Source organism: Stegodyphus dumicola, chromosome 1, assembly GCF_044657685.1.
Source record: "Stegodyphus dumicola isolate Sdum_Otavi_A_Nest chromosome 1, ASM4465768v1".
Lineage (NCBI taxonomy): Eukaryota > Metazoa > Arthropoda > Arachnida > Araneae > Eresidae > Stegodyphus > Stegodyphus dumicola.
This window is the reverse complement of record NC_140768.1, coordinates 60,793,321-60,809,782: the sequence shown is the minus strand read 5'-3', so window position 1 is coordinate 60,809,782 and position 16,462 is coordinate 60,793,321. Positions and strand designations below refer to the sequence as shown.

At 31.7% G+C, this 16,462-nt stretch overlaps 1 long non-coding RNA gene across 1 annotated transcript in view; it reads right to left on the bottom strand.

Moving 5' to 3' along the window:
- Positions 1 to 891: 891 nt before the first annotated feature.
- The window catches only part of LOC146999101 (uncharacterized), a 42,231-nt gene continuing 26,660 nt past the window's right edge, over positions 892 to 16,462 (bottom strand). Inside the window, exons 2-3 of the long non-coding RNA XR_015040742.1 lie at positions 9,883 to 9,964; positions 892 to 7,263 (exon numbers count right to left, since the gene is read on the bottom strand). This is a non-coding gene — a long non-coding RNA (uncharacterized LOC146999101). The remainder of the gene's footprint in view (positions 7,264 to 9,882; positions 9,965 to 16,462) is intronic.

Here is a 16,462-nt window from a genome sequence, read left to right as displayed (position 1 = left end):
CGATCATCCTTGTCTTCATTATCTTTTATTCAGTTGAAAGTCAAATTTCATTCGCTGCCTCTGAAACGACGAACTCAAAATTAGCATACTCCACAGTTTGAAAACCAGAAAAATTTGCATTTGTGATTCTCTTTTTCCATTTTCGGCAAAAAAAAAAAAAAAAAATCGCTTAGATCTTTATTTTATATAAAACTTATAATATCCTTTAATTGTTTTGAGCAGTGTAGTATTCCTTAATCAATTAGTATTGAAAATTTAATGAAAAACTTCTGGGAAGTCGCATTAGTTCCAGATGAAGAAAAGCAGGATGTCGAGACACTTTATTTAAATAATACTAGTCGAAATTCTAATGGTAGATTTTTGTCAGTCTCCCCATTAAGAATTAAGTTCTCTTGGGTCATTCAAGAAATCAAGCGAAGAGGCGATTCTTTTCCTTAAAACTTCAACACTTCATTGTTGGAGTCTATGTTGCAGCAACTGGTCCCGATTTTCTTCTTATTTAATGCCCTAACCCATCGAACCAGCATCGTTAACGAGTACCTGGACAGTGAGAGAATTTCTCATGTGAAGTGGCCGCCATACTCTCCCGACCTTAATCCTATTGAAAATCTTTACGATGCCCTGAAGCAGTTGGAAATTGCTTTAATGGAGGAATGGTGATTGTTAACATCTGCAGAGGTTGATCATTGAAAGCATGGACTATTGCTGTAAAGTTTGTGTGCAAGGTCTGAGCATCACAAAACTTATTAACGTAAGTTTTCTTTGTTTTTAGCTCTAAACATCAATTTGTTAATTACCAAATGTGATGTCAACGTATAATTTACGAAAATTAAATTTTGCTTTCATCTTCGTACGCAATACTTTTCTTTCGTGCATAAACATATTTGTTACCATAATACGCAATTTGGTGCAATCAAAGCTTTACTCTCCAATTTTTGTTATTACCATCATATGCTTAACTTTTAGAAATATTTCCACAATTTTCATCTGTCGTGGAAATAAAGTCAATTTCCAACATGCTCGATATAAAGATAACAACAATTGAGGTAATTCTTTGAAAAGTATCTTTATGAAAATATTATCAAGCAGGGTTCATAGCCACATTTTAGTTAAAAAAATAAGCACCTATAAGCACTTTTCAAGCACATTTTAAGAAAAAAATAAGCACCTGTCTAATTACATTATACACAACTGCATAACCTTAAAAGGAAAATTAGACTTGCAATTTAAAATATGAGCAATGCAATATTTATCAAGAGAATGAGCATTACCTCAACCATGGAAAACAACTTTTTTTTTTTTTTTTTTTTTTTTTAAATTTTAAATGACAGTTCAATTTACAGAATTAGTTTACAATGAGAGAAAAAAAAAACTATGCAGAACTAAACTATATTACAAGATTTAATGATGAAATTTCAGTTCAAAATATAGAAAATAAATAATAATAAGCCATATTAATTGTATTCGCTTGGCACCTAATAATAAATACAATTCATTATACATTAAGTTTTGTACTTTTACAGGCAAAGTCTGCTATGCTTACGTCGGATAATTAATATACATCTTTTTATGGGATAAACTATAAATTTTGCATTTTGTAAAACAAGTCATATACTGTATATAAATTCCGAGTATTTAATTGTAATTGGTTCTGTACAAGTTATGTTTCACACAATACAAACCATTACCTATCAATACAAATAATTTTTATTTTATAGCTACTTTATAAAATCTGGCTGAAAGATCTAGAATTTTACTCAGAACTGAAGAACAATGTAATTCAGAAAATTCATTTTTGATTATGTCTATGAATTAATTACACATGTAAAGGTAAAATTTTTGTATAATATGAATATTTTATTACCTGGAATTTCAGTTAATAGGAATAATACAAAATATATTTTTTACATTTATAGAACAGTCTCAGCCACAACGCTGAAACTCTTTTCATGAAATTCAGTATCATATTTTGAAAATTTAGCAATTTGATGTACATACTTAGGATCAAAATTTAAGAAAATTAAGCCTGTAGCCGTCTTTTTTTAATATCCTATAGAGGTATAAATATAATATAAAATGCCGACTTTGATAAATTACAAAAAAAAAATGGTATTCCATATAACTCATTAAAGATTTTCAATTTCTACTGGAGTAATATCTCCATGCTGCTCAGTACCAATTCTGAGTAAAATTGATTGATAAATGTTAGTTATTTTAAAGATTAAAATTTTACACTATATAACATCAGCAAAGATCATAATGTGACATATAAGAATAATTGTTTCACATATTAGGACTTTTGTAACCGATGAGTTAGATTACAGTATGGCGATGGTTGCTAACATACAGGATATAAAATCATATCTTAACTGTAGTTCTAATATTTTAAGAAATCAAGATTCACCATATCTTTTATTCTAACATTATCAGTATATAACATGCAAGGCCAAACTGCAGCTCAGATTTCAACTGCGTTTAGCATGAGGGATTAAGTGCAAAACTAATAGATCTTCATTTTGAAAGAGAGTTAATCCTTCTTATTCTCTCCATCATCACTAACAGAACTTTCCAGGTTGCTGTGAAAGACTCCCTTTCCAGAGTAAGAAAAATTCGAAGTGGAGTACCTCAAGGCTCGGTCGTTGGGCTGATACTCTATCTGTACTATGCTGCTGATTTCCCCAAAATTCATCTTTATGGAAGTTCAATTCTTGCCTGCTATGCTGATGTTATTGCGCTGGCAGTAACATCGGCTAATGTTGACCATGTAATTAAGAAACTACAATCTCATATCCCACCCATTAAACAATGGTGTAAAAATTGGAAAGTTAGCATAAATGCAACAAAATCTTAATTGCTAATTAACAGGAGAAAGAAAAGGAACCTTCATATTAAAAACAACCTGACCCTGTTTGGTGAAATTTTTCCAATTGTGTCACAAGGAAAATGATTAGTTGTTTTTAATGGACTTACATAGATTACATATATCAAACATATGAAAGCTAAAGCAAAGAAAGTCATGAAGTGTCTCCTGCCTGTTATCAGAAAGTATTCCAAATTAAATCTCACAAAAAAGACACTGATCTACATCAGAAAACCAAGATCAATCATGGCATATGCTTTCCCTGCTTGGGCAGCTGCAACTCCTGCAGACATTTATAAACTGCAAGTTTTGCAGAATAGATATCTATGCATCTGCACTAACGCTCATTACTACGTGAGAAATGAACTCCTACATCAGAACGTTAAGACAGAAGCCATTGCCAAGTTCCTTCACAATGCTAATGAAAAGTTTTTTGGAAGTGAGAGTTCCTGTGAATACATGAACTATTTTGGACTCTTTCACTAAGAAATTCTCACAGAAGATAAATTCCTGTGACCACTTGCTGCATTTTTACTTAGTGAACATCAAGAATTTCGAACATAAGTTTTCATTACTTAGCTCGCAGCTCAAATTTGTCAACTCAGAATCTCAAGCAGCATAGCTCAGAGCCTCCCCACATGACTTCGGACTAAACCTTAAGAATGATGCTCCAGCAATTAAATTACGAATGTACATAACATAAATATGTATATAACCTCATTTGCAAATTGCTGCATCTATTTTATTTTCATTACTTTGTTTTATCTTGTATTTTGTGTAAAAATATATTTCTAGATATTTCATGACAAAGTCTCTTATCCAATCAAATGTTTCTCCTAGCAGACGTTACAAAGGGTCTCACCCCACTCACCCAATTCCTATGCTGTCCTCCAGGTCACACAGTCAAGCAACATTTCTACCTGAAGCATCCTTAGAGACCAGACATCCTTATGACAGCGGGGTAACAACATGTATATTGCATGTTATTTGAGGTATGTAGCAGAACATGCAGCTCAGAAACTACTTGTGACCCTTTGCCGTCTGAAATGCAACTTGTTTTCAATAAATAATTGTTTAAACTTTTACTTCCTTGTGTGAAGTAAAGGAAGTATTGTAACCATGAACAATTTCAACGGAAATATACATTTTGACAGTTCCCAAATCCATTTTGATTATTTTTTTGCGTCTATATCTGTGGCCAGAATAAAGGACCCCCCTTTTTTTTTCCCAAAATGGACTTTTTTTTTTGAATCATTTGCACGTACGTATGCATCTTGCACAACTCAATTCATCAGCCGCAGAACGATGAAACTTTGCACATGGGACTGCTGTAACATCTAGCTGTGCACAACATCCCCTTTTTATTCATATCAGCAGTATCAAAATTACAATATCCAACCCACTTACCAGGCCTTTATTTTCACAATTGTTTGGTCCTAGTCACATACTTCCAATTACAGAAGTGTTCAACAAAAATATTCATGTTTTGGCAATGTCAAATTTTAAAAAAAATCTAAGTTTTTATGCGGTATCGCGGTTCCTATACTCAAGTTGTGGAAAGTTTTATACTTGTTATGAAAAAATATAAGTACAAGAAATTTGACTGCCGTACGATAAAAATTGACCAGGATATTTAATTTTTGATATAATTTTCAACTTACACTGAGGGATTGGTTAATTAAGTTAGAATAATTCGTAGAAATGCAATTACATGCAGCAAAATATGTATGTAATTTAATAGGGTGCACAAGTAAATCATGTGGTGTAAACATCAGAATTTTTTCAAATACATATGGATTTTGAAATCATGCAATGTCATGCTTCTTTATTAATCACTAATTTAATTTCTTATTTTATGTACATAATAAGTTATTCGATTTCAAACTGTCCACTGCAGGCTTACTGTCAGAGGAACAAAAAAAAAGTTGCAAATAATTCCATTTCTAGCAATTACTATTCCGACCCTGTTATTTTTTTAGCAAGTAATGGTCATCAGAATAGCATAAATTATACAATACGGCATTAATCTAAAGCGTTATGCTCTCTAATATTTTTTTTCTTTCCTTAATCTTGTTTCAGGCAGCTTCTGCCTACATTCTGTGTCATCACAAAGTTCATAACAGTTGCAATCCACCTGCAACTTTTCCCATTAGTTGTAAAGTACTATTATTCAATTCTTGAATGACTTGATTAACTGCTGAAGAAACTGCTGTTGACCTACAGTCCCTGTAGGGCTCTTTCTATTTCTGGAAGTATTTTAAATCCAAGGATTTTATTTTTGGTGAAGTGAACCTTTCCATTCGCATTTTGTCAGGAGATTTGTATCAATTTTCCATGGGTCCATTTTTATGCAGTTACTTCACAGTTTGTTACAATGATTACTTTTCCCACATTAAAACTCTTATCTTTTGTAATAATTCTTTGGTAATTCTATGCAAAGATCACAACTTATTTTACCAAGGGTTGTGCATACTGAAATATTTGGGATCGTGGGAAGAATCATTAAACTGATGCTTTGAATTCACTCATGTAAAATTTGTTTTGAAAAGATTTTAAATTTCATAGTCTTTAAATAAGTGCATTTAATTTTTGCAGATCACACATCATGAGCTGTATTACATAATAGCAAAATCTTACAAAATAAAATTAATTGTATTCCTTTAATACATAATGCACAATTAATCACATGAATACAATAAAGCACTACAATTAAACAAAAAGTATATTTTTTTACACCTAAGGGCCATTACATTATGACCACCCTGTTAACAACAAGCCTCAAAACTGCTTGTTTAGAGGAAAACTCCTCTAAACAGCATTTAGCCCTCAAAACTGCCAGCACCCAGAGTGCCATTGACTGCACAAAGTGCTGATACATAATCTGGTACCAAGCGTTCACTAACTGGTCTTGCAATTTCCACACATTGCGAGGTGGTGGCATGCTAGTATGAATTTCGTTTTTCAGGTGGGACCACAAATGCTCCATCAGATTAATGTCAAGTGAATGTTCAGGCCAAGAAATGCCCTGAAAGTCACTGAAATGTTCCTCGAACCACTCCCTGACGATTCAAACCTTATGATATGGTACTATTATCCTGCTGGTAAACAGCATTCCTCGCCAGAAATACGGTTATCATGAATGGGTGAATTTGGTCTACAAAGATGTTCACGTAGCGCACAGACGTCGGGGGATTGTTCTATGGGGATTATGGTTCCTAATGTTCCATGAAAACATTGTCCACACTATATTACGCCCACTACTGGCTTGCCTCCATCCAACTGTGCATTCAGGAGCCATGGTTTCATTTGGAAATTGGTGTATTAGTACCCGCCTGTTAATGTAGACCAGAAAACATAATTCGTCAAACCATGCAATTTCTTGACTCACTGCAGATGCAGCAGGTGATGAAATGCTTCAACCTCCTGCTGCATAGGCCCACATGCAACAATGTAAGCTGCACAGTGTGTTGAGAAGCACTGTCTGGGTTGCCACTGTTGTAGCTGGTGGTGATTTCGGCTATTGTAACTCTTCAGTCATGGCGAACAATACGTAGCAATTTCGACTCACTTCTGGAATCAATGTGCCGTCGACAACACTCTGCTGGCCGGCAACTTGTTGTGTCACAATTCATACAACACTTTCGATATGTGCTCACAACAACTGCATGTGAACAGCCCATTAAATGCACTATTTCTAATATTGATATTCCCAGTGGCCGAGCCATAGCAATTTGACCTTTATCAAATTCTGATAAATGAGCTGTTCCCATTATACTGGTAATCATCTTATGTTTGGAAAGACAATGCACAGCCGCTTTATATAATCCAACATCAGTGTGAAGTGATTTTTTTCTGGTTGAGCCCACTGTTATAGATGGAAGGTGGTCATAATGTAATGGCTTTTTGGTATATATGCCCATTTAAGAAGTTAGAAGGATCACCTTGTTTTTGGAAAATTACACTCATTTAACACAAAACTTTATAAAATCTATTAAATCTAGTGATTCAGAGACATGAGAAGATACAGATTTATGCATCGCTGACATCAAAATACCTAATTGTCGAAGTTCAAGAATGTGATTGAAGATAATTTGAAATCTCATCTTATGCTATCTGCATCATATAGTAGTGGGATTAATTGCATTCTTTTTGCAGAAAGAATTTGAAAGAGTGTCAACATCATGATTTACAAGAATCAGCTACTTGGACAGCAACTGGTCATCTGGAAACAGGTGAATGATAAAAGCAAATAATGAATTTCTTTCCTGTGTAATTTTTCAACTTAGGAATTGATTCTAAGTGACATGGGATGTTCGTTGGTCAGGTCAAAGTCACCCATGTGAAACAAGAGATGATGACTCTTGTTTTCTGTCCATAACAACTTGTTAAAACAGTCCACATACCTGCAAAGGAAGATTCTCCAGGTTACAAGATGAAACATGTTAATAAAAAATAAATAAATAAAAATCTGACATTGACTTCTTGATTGTGATTAATATGCATGTGCACCAGCAGTTTGCATTTCCTTAACAGTAAAATGCCTTAGGATGATTTAGATATTTTTAATTAATATGTTATTTTTTAAATATAATTTCAATATATTACCATTATTTTAATGATATTTATCAATGTTAGAATGTTTAAAAGAAATCGTCGAAAAATTCCCAGATCATGAAATTTAAAATTTTCTATAGAAACTGATCATAAAAATCACCAAAATGTTGATAAGTCGCCAAATTTAAAGCCGTTCAATAAAAGAATTCACATTCCCAAAAGCGAAAAGTTGTTTAAGAGCTCTTCGTTAGAAAAAGTGAAATAATTTCTAAATACTTGTTTCCCTTCTTGCTCAGAAGCTCGAGTATCCCAACATTTATATTAGGAATTGGAACACATCATAACCCATTCAAATAACCATATTTATCAGTGAATCGCCAAAAACATACCTCCAAACTGCTAATTCACACTCAAAATGGCAGTCGTAAAAACAGACAGAAATTTCACATGATTAAAATTAAGGACCTTCTGCCAATTTTGGCCAAAATTAAGTACTTGTAAGGATCAAAAATCGATTCCAAAAAACTAAAGGACCGTACGAACCCTGTTTAATAAAGAAAATATTCAACCCACATTTTGAATTTTTTCACTGGATTATTTGCACACAAAACTTGCAACAAATATTTCCTGCAAGTGAAATAACAACTATTATTCAGGAAGGAAATGTACATAATGAGAGCAGGAACCCTACTTTGAGATGTTAAAAAAGGAAGATAAGAGAGTTTTGAATTTAAATTGATTTTTGGAGGAAGATTTCAAAAACTTAGTCTTGTATTTGACATGTCTTTTTTAAACTTTTTTACAGTATCATTTATACTTTTACTGTCATTTATCTTTCTATTTGCCTTCTTATTTTGCTGAGAATAAACATGAAGTCATAAAATATTTTATATTACAAACTGAGATGCCACTGTTAGCGTAATTAAAGATTTTTGTGTTCCTATTCTATTAAGGCATTTACTCACAATACTTTTAATTGTGTATTGGTTTCTGGTTTATTGAAATGTGTAAAACAGTCATATATATGACTAATAATTTAAGCATAAAACTTCCTGTATTAAATATGTTTTTAGTACTTATGTAAAGTAAACAAAAGATACTGTTAACCATAAAACATCACCAATATAGTAATTTAAATTATTTTTAACTTTTATTTTAAATCAAAGAGCCAGAAAGTTTTAGTCATTATCATGTACTAGAACATTAATTTGTATTAATTCAAATAATATTAGGCTACTTGAATTTGCATTCTCTTAACCTCATAAAAGTTAAGTTTTTAAGTAAGCAGTTCTGAGAGATGTTAAGTGTAAAATTTTATTAAAATTTTTAAAACAAGAAATCATCATATGCTTGAAAGAAGAAATTATCATATGCTTGAAAGAAGAAATTATAAATCAAACTTAAAAAGCAAATTACTCACGAAAAGAAGAACCAGAATTACGGGGTTTGTCAGGAAAGTAGTAGAGCTGAATTTCTTATAAAATTTATTCATGATTTTGACACATCGACTTAATAGTTTTCAAAATATGCCCCTTCTGCATCAACACAGCATTTCCAGTGACTCTGCCAATCAATGACTTCCTGGAACATGCAAACTGGAATGCTTTCCCCTTCCTCTTTACGGACACTTGAATGGCCTGAACCGAGCCATGGTGCCGTCCTTTCATGACCCTTTTCATTTGGGGGAAGAAAATTCGAAAGAGCGACATCTGGGTTGTACCTGCACTTGACAGACTCAGAAAAACGAGTCAATCCATCCAGCAATTGATGGATCATGGAGGATCCATCACGACAGTGCGTCGAGCCATCGCCTTTGTTGTCATGGACTTCCTGACCACACATGGCATCACAGAGCTTCCCCAACCACCTTACAGCCCTACTTTTAATTTGTAGTGGCTAATCTTGCATTGATTATTGATGTTTCATTCTAACTGTTTCAAAAATAACTGAAATTTGGTCTCAGCAAAGATGAAGTTCATTATCAATCAATCTTATAAAATTTTCTTACAAAGACCTTGTTTTGTTAGAGATAGAAGTTCCAAGACAGAAGAAAGGGATTTCATTCAACTGATACCTTAAAAATAAAATACAGTGCTTCCTTTCCATCCTAGAATGATCTTTGACACTAAAGTCTTAAGAATCAAAAGAATTTAAGATGCCCCATTTGAACACATACTAATGTCCACCCCTCCTCATTTCACAGCACATGCCAAAATCACACTTGCATGTTCCGTAGTTCAGCTGTAACCAATTTTAGCATCTCTACCCTGTGCTCAGCAACACAGTTGGTACTGATTTGCAATAAATGTTCAGCCATTAAATCATATTTCCTAGTCCTCGATAATCAATGAGATGATTTAATTACATAGGAATTCCTGAAAACAATTTTAAATTATAAATTTCCCAATTAGATAAACATTTTTTCACTTTTTTTTATTTTAGTTTTAGAGATGAAATATAATACATACTTTCTACATAATTAGTTTCTGAAAGACAAAACAACACCCCAGGAACACAGTTCTTAATATAAAGCATATACTTCAGCTAGAACTAAAAATGAAAATTAAAAGAAAAATACCATATAAAATTCCATTTTCTTAAACAACCAATATACAGAACATAATAATAAATAAAATATTAAAAAAGCTGACATTTTTAAGAGAGGAAACAGCAAAACAGATTACTAAATGATAAACTTCTTAAAGAAGCTTACCACAAGAAAATATACAGAAAATACTCGTTGATAAACTTATAAGAAAGAGAGATAATAAAATCTTGCATGCTTAGAAGTTTAATATTTAAGAGAACTGCTCGAGTAAGTTTGACATTAAAGGGGGGATTCAAAACAACTATATTCTACTTCTTCTATTGGTACGCAACTACACTTAAACAGATTGAAATATTTTTTTTTAAACCAGCTACATAAAAACAATAGGGAATTTCATAGTTTCAGGACAGGAATGAAGCCATAAAGTCAGCCTGTTATTTACCTGTTAAATATTTAATTTTAATTTATGAATATAAAAAACTTGTTAAGTTTTGGTATTTGTCAATATTTTTTATACTTTTTCTTGTTTAATTTATAAAACACAAAAAATAATTCAAATTTAAATAACTGTACATGTATTTTTTTAGTTTTGTAAATGAGGGGGAAATAATCATTTACCAATGGTGAAAGGCGAAAAAGGTTGCAAACAACTAAATTAGGGGATATCATATTCCTCCTCAATATATTTCTAAATGTTCACATTCTTCTAAAATTTTATTGCCACATATCTTTTAAATTTTGTTTCCCACATTCAGTTCTATATTCAAGTACTAAAATAAATTCCTAAAATTACCTAAAATAAATTCATTTTTATTCGTCAGTTCTTGAAGAATCAAGTGTTCTGTTATATGAAAAGATAATCCTAAACACTAAGCATACAATATGACACACACCATTTAATACATATCTGTGAAATAAATAACCACACAAAGGTGTCAGAATACAAATTAAAAAATTTTAAGACATGAGTGAACAAGCACAGAAAAGAGGGCTAATCTTTGGAATACAGTAACAGGTAGTTTGGCGACATTTTGGTAGGCGATAAAGGTTACTACCTAGGACTTCGGGAATAATGTGAGAAGTACTCAGTTCTGATTACACATTATTTTGTGTGAGGGAAATGAGAGATCATGAGATATGTCATGTGACATTAATGGACGAATTACAGTTCTTTAATCAGAAAAGGGGGGGGAATCTGGAAATTTTGTATTTAGATTCATTCTGTGTTGTGTGAAACAGTCTTGGTTAATTTTTGGATCCCATGGCCCTATCTAAAGTGAATTCGAAATGGGTATTTAGTGAGATTGAAAGGGGTAGTAATAAGTGTTTTTTTTAAGGTTGTGTGAGATAGAAGTAAAGATTGCTTATTAAGTTTTATTAAGCAGTATATTCTACCTGGTACAATAATATCTGATTGCTGGAAGTCATATGTCTGTTTGGAGGATGAAGGTTTTCAACATCTTGCTGTGAACCATAAGTATGATTTTAAAGATCCTGAAACAGACGCACATACGATTGCTTTTTATTTAGCGGAGGAAATAAGAAAAGTTTATCCGCCACATAATCAAGATTCTGAAGAAGATTAGGTAAGTTAGTATTTTTAATTATTTGAGGATATTATTTTTATGCATTGTTCTAAATGTAAGGAGTAAATAAATTAATATGGTATTATTGGAAAATTGTTATTTGCAATGTTTTAATTTAAAGTAATTAGGATTGTAAGCTAATTCTTATTAATTTAATGTATGTGCTTATTTATATTTTAAGTAGTGTTTTTTAATTTAATTATATTTTAATGTTTGTAGCAATTTGGTATATGTTTCAGTGGAAGTAAACGTGCATGGAAATAATTTAAATATTTGACACTAAGTATTTGCAACCATTTTTAATGTTTGCGTTAGAAATTCGTTGGTGACGTTTATAATAGATAATTTAGAGGTAAAAGTTTTTGGATATTTTATTTATTTTATACGAGCACATGTTCATCCTTGGAAAGGGTATATACTTTTTTCCGATCAGGTAATTTCATATATGTCCTTTTTACCGAATTTAAAGATTCACAAAATTTTCATGCATTTTCGTGAAGTTTTTTTAATTTATGAGAAAAAAGCAGTGTACATGGATATAGTGACGAGTGTGAGCAATGCCATTTTTGTGCAATTCTGGGATGTTTTTTTAAGTAAAAATAAGTTGACGTGTGCATGGTTTAATTATATTTTAATTAAATGATAGTTATTTTGTGAATTATATGTTTGTAGCAATTTGGTATATGTTTCAGTGAAAGTAAACGTGCATGGAAATAATTTAAATATTTGACACTAAGTATTTGTAACCATTTTTAATGTTTGCATTATAAATTTGTTGGTGACGTTTAGAGGTAAAGGTTTTTGGATATTTTATTTATGTTATACGTGGAAATGTTCATCCTTGGAAAGGGTATATACTTTTTCGCGATCAGGTAATTTCATATATGTCCTTTTTACCAAATTTAAAGATTCACAAAATTTTCATTAATTTTTGTGAAATTTTTCTAATTTATGAGAAAAAAGCAGTGTAGATGGATAAAGCCAAGAGTGTGCGCAATGCCATTTTTGTGCAATTCTGGGATTTTTTTTTAAGTAAAAATAAGTCGACGTGTACATGGTTACTGTGTATGTGCGATTCTGCACTTTTTTCCAATTTTGCAGTTAATATTTGTCATTATTAAGCAGTTTTGTTCAATAAAATTTCTAGCATAAGTGTAATTCGGCTAGCAGATTGTTGGAAAAAGTGTTGAGTAAATAAAAAGAAAAGAAACATGTCTTTACTTCGTGAAGACAAAATGGCAGCGAAAAAATAGAGGGTTGCTGTAGCAGAGTTTGTCACCAAATTTTCGCCAAAAAATCACTAAGTTACCATAATCCAAAGATTAACCGAAAAGAGAATGGCAAAAAGAATAACAAGAAGGGAAAGTAAATCATCTCCTTTAATGAAATCTAGTAAATTTTTTTTTTTAATGTGGCTAAGAAAATAAATGAATGATACTTGTTAGTTAAGCCCACTATATTTGATTATTTTTGCAATTTGGAGCAATTTTAAACTTTGTTCATCGATAAAAATTTGCTATTACAAAGAAAAGCATGAGGCATAGAAACATAAATTAAAAATAAACAAAAATAAATGAAAATTTTGGGTGTGTTTATCGAAAAATTACCCTGCCTTCTAAAGTTTGTTCTTCAAATATTACAAAACAGATAAGAAAAATAAAGTGCCAAATTTTTCAATTAAATCTTAGCATTTATATTAGTTTCAAACAAAGACTAAACAGACTTAGAAATATAATACATGTGCACTCAGTTTATGAAATTAGAAGTTAAGTTATACTAATGGCTACCATGTTTAACAATACTAACTGCACCTGGTGATAGAAGGTTACATTACAGATTTCACAGGAGTACCTAAATTTTAATACCTGTGTTATCTATATACACTGCATATCTATATATACTGTGTTATCTATATACATTTTAAAAAATGCAAAACCATGAAGGACATCAAAACTATCAAAACCATACTTATTAAACAATATAAAGCATAAGGGTGAGCTGGTTAAAATTAGTCCTGTTGAACTTACTGAATGCAAATAAAACAGTATTTTGTGTTACATAGCATCTAGCAAGAACTGCTGGAATATACCTTGACACTGAAAGAAAGAGTCTTTTTTTGACGCATGCTTAGGGTATATCCATGCTGCTCCCACATATTGCCAAAGGTCATCTGGCATAAATGTGGGTTGTGAATGCTGTGTCACTCTTTTGCCAGTCACTGAATAGATGAATACATTAAGCGATTCAGTACAAAGTCCGAGGTCTGGAAGCGTTAAGATTAAGAATATCGGAAATTCTCCAAATTTTAGATCTTAAGTTTAAATCTAGTATGATGACATAGCTATTAAAAAAACAAAAATATGAAATAGTTGGTTATGGAATAATGAAGCTTACATTAAAATAAATTTAAAAAAATGAGAGACAGAGAGAAGAAAAAGAAAATCTGAAGGGACTTTTAATGATTTTAATGTGTCCAGCTAGACTTGTTGCATAAAAATATTTACCATTTCTAATTGGATATCTCATGATTTAAATGTATTTTTATTAAAATCAATCAGATTAAAAAGCAGAAAATTATTTTTTAAGAACTGTGTTTATTGTTTTTAAATCACTTGGTTTGCCACTCAGTAACAGAAAGATTAAATCTGTTATCAAATGGCAATATATTTGCCTGTATGTCAATATGTTTCTCTAGTTATAAAGTTAAACAGCTTATGCTTTACTGAATAGCAACATGCTGGTGTGTGGAGATAATAATTATTCTATTTGGGGCAGTGGCAACACACGGGTTTCAAATAGCTGAATTTGTGGATTAAAATTGAACGATAAATATTTTACTTTTTGCTAAATGGCAATAATCTGGCATCCTGCAGTTACAACATCGTTCAAAATAAAAATGTCATGCCATGCTTATTTTGAACAATGTTGCTGTTTCTCACTTTCAAATTTCTGAATTTGTTCTTGTGCAAAATATGAAAGAAATCAAAAACACAAATTCAAAATTTGGGCATCAAAGTGCCTATGTTCCAGTGGATTAAAAATTATATTAAAAACGTGTATTAAAAATTCAGTGGCTCTCGGTTCTGTCATTTCACAATGTATTAAACAAACACACATACAGATTCTTCATTATTTATTTTCCTTATATGTAATATAGAGTGATAACATTTGGTGGCAACAATATGAAATTTGACTCGGACACAAAAGTGACATGGGTAAAAAATTAATTTCAAGACTAATAGCACCTCTGGTGCTAAAAAAAAAAGCTCAATATATTTTTTTTTATTAAATATTGCTCTCAATGCAAGCCCTTTAAGCTGCTTCATTTGTTGTGCTACAACTTCCTCCTTAATTTTATAGATATACATAATTTATCGTTCAGTTACAAAATTTCATTGTTCAAGTCCTGTAACTGCCATGCTAAGAATTGCCTCTTAACTGTGAACTCAAATGTTTTCAGTCTCAAAAACATCTTTTGTCACTTTCCCCATTATTGGTAGCACTGTTTTTTGGATTTAAACCCATTCTATAGATTTCACTATCCATTATTTAAATAATGATTGGGACATCGTCTACACAATAAAAAACTTTTGTAATATCATGTTCATTTATTATCACTTCTCAATATTTTATAAATTCAATTAAGTGGAAAATCTTTCCTTTTTCATAATCTGCAACAACATAAAAGTTATTGTTTTGCATAATTCTGAAATTGGACTTCCTTAGCCCAAACTGCACTAACACCCATTTCTATCGCCAAGGCCACTATAGCAAACACCAAATATGATTTTGCTTTGCAGATAATGTTATAGCTCCAGAATTAGACCCTTTTAGACTTAACCAAAAGCTCATACTTTAATTTTGATAAGACAACTGATAATAGCCTGCAAAAAATAAGTTGAACCAAATTAGAATGTTACGAAGAACGCAATTTTCCATTTTAAATGAGCTAAAGTTCTTTGGAATCTAATTCTTTCTCTCTTTCCAATAACTATGCCACCAAAAGAAAACCAAGTATAAGCTTGGGGCTTTCCTTATTGTTTAGGTCAGACAGAAAAATATTAAACCCCTTCACCATCACCACCACTCAAGGGCCGAAAGTGTACCCCATGGCTAATGTCAACTGTCCTGACTAATGCATTATCATTAGCTACAGTGTCATTTCCTAGCCAGCAGATGTTAAAAAGTGGCATAAAGGAATCTTACGAGAAAAACTGCATTTATGCTACATACTTGCCTTTTTATTTATTCAGTAATTTCATTTCTTAGAGTTTGTAAAAAAAAAGTAGGTAGAAATAATCTGAAAGGATTCAGATCTTTATCAATTTTTTTCTCACAAAGTTCAACAGTAAAATCACAAAATTTTTTAGAACAGCATATTTTCCAAATTTTCAGTTAAGTGTTACCATATATATATTTTCTATTTTTTTTTCCAGTCTTTTCTCAGATCATCACATCAATGTCCAGGTTTTATAACAAGAAAACATACAAAATATTATTAAACATCACTTCCTCCAAAATTCTTAGGTGCCCAAGACTGATGATACAAATAATTGTGGGCTTCATCATGGGGTATTACTATTTCAGAAAATACCTTCATACTATGGGACTTTTAAGACCCTATATGCAGGAAATGCTGTAAGAATGATGAAACAACACTCCATATTATATATGAATGTGATGTCCTTGCCCTCACCCGCTTGACTACTTTAGGTGTTCTCAATGCTAAAGAGTTACACCTGGGCTCTATTAAGAGGCTGTCAAACTTTTCCAAGGAAACTAGCTCGTATACATATTACACATGAAAACGATCATACAGCTAAAAATTTGCTGAGATTCGAGCCCCAGACTGAACTACCAGTGTTCAACTATTTTACCACTTAGCCACTGATGGACTGATGTGTGATTCATTAT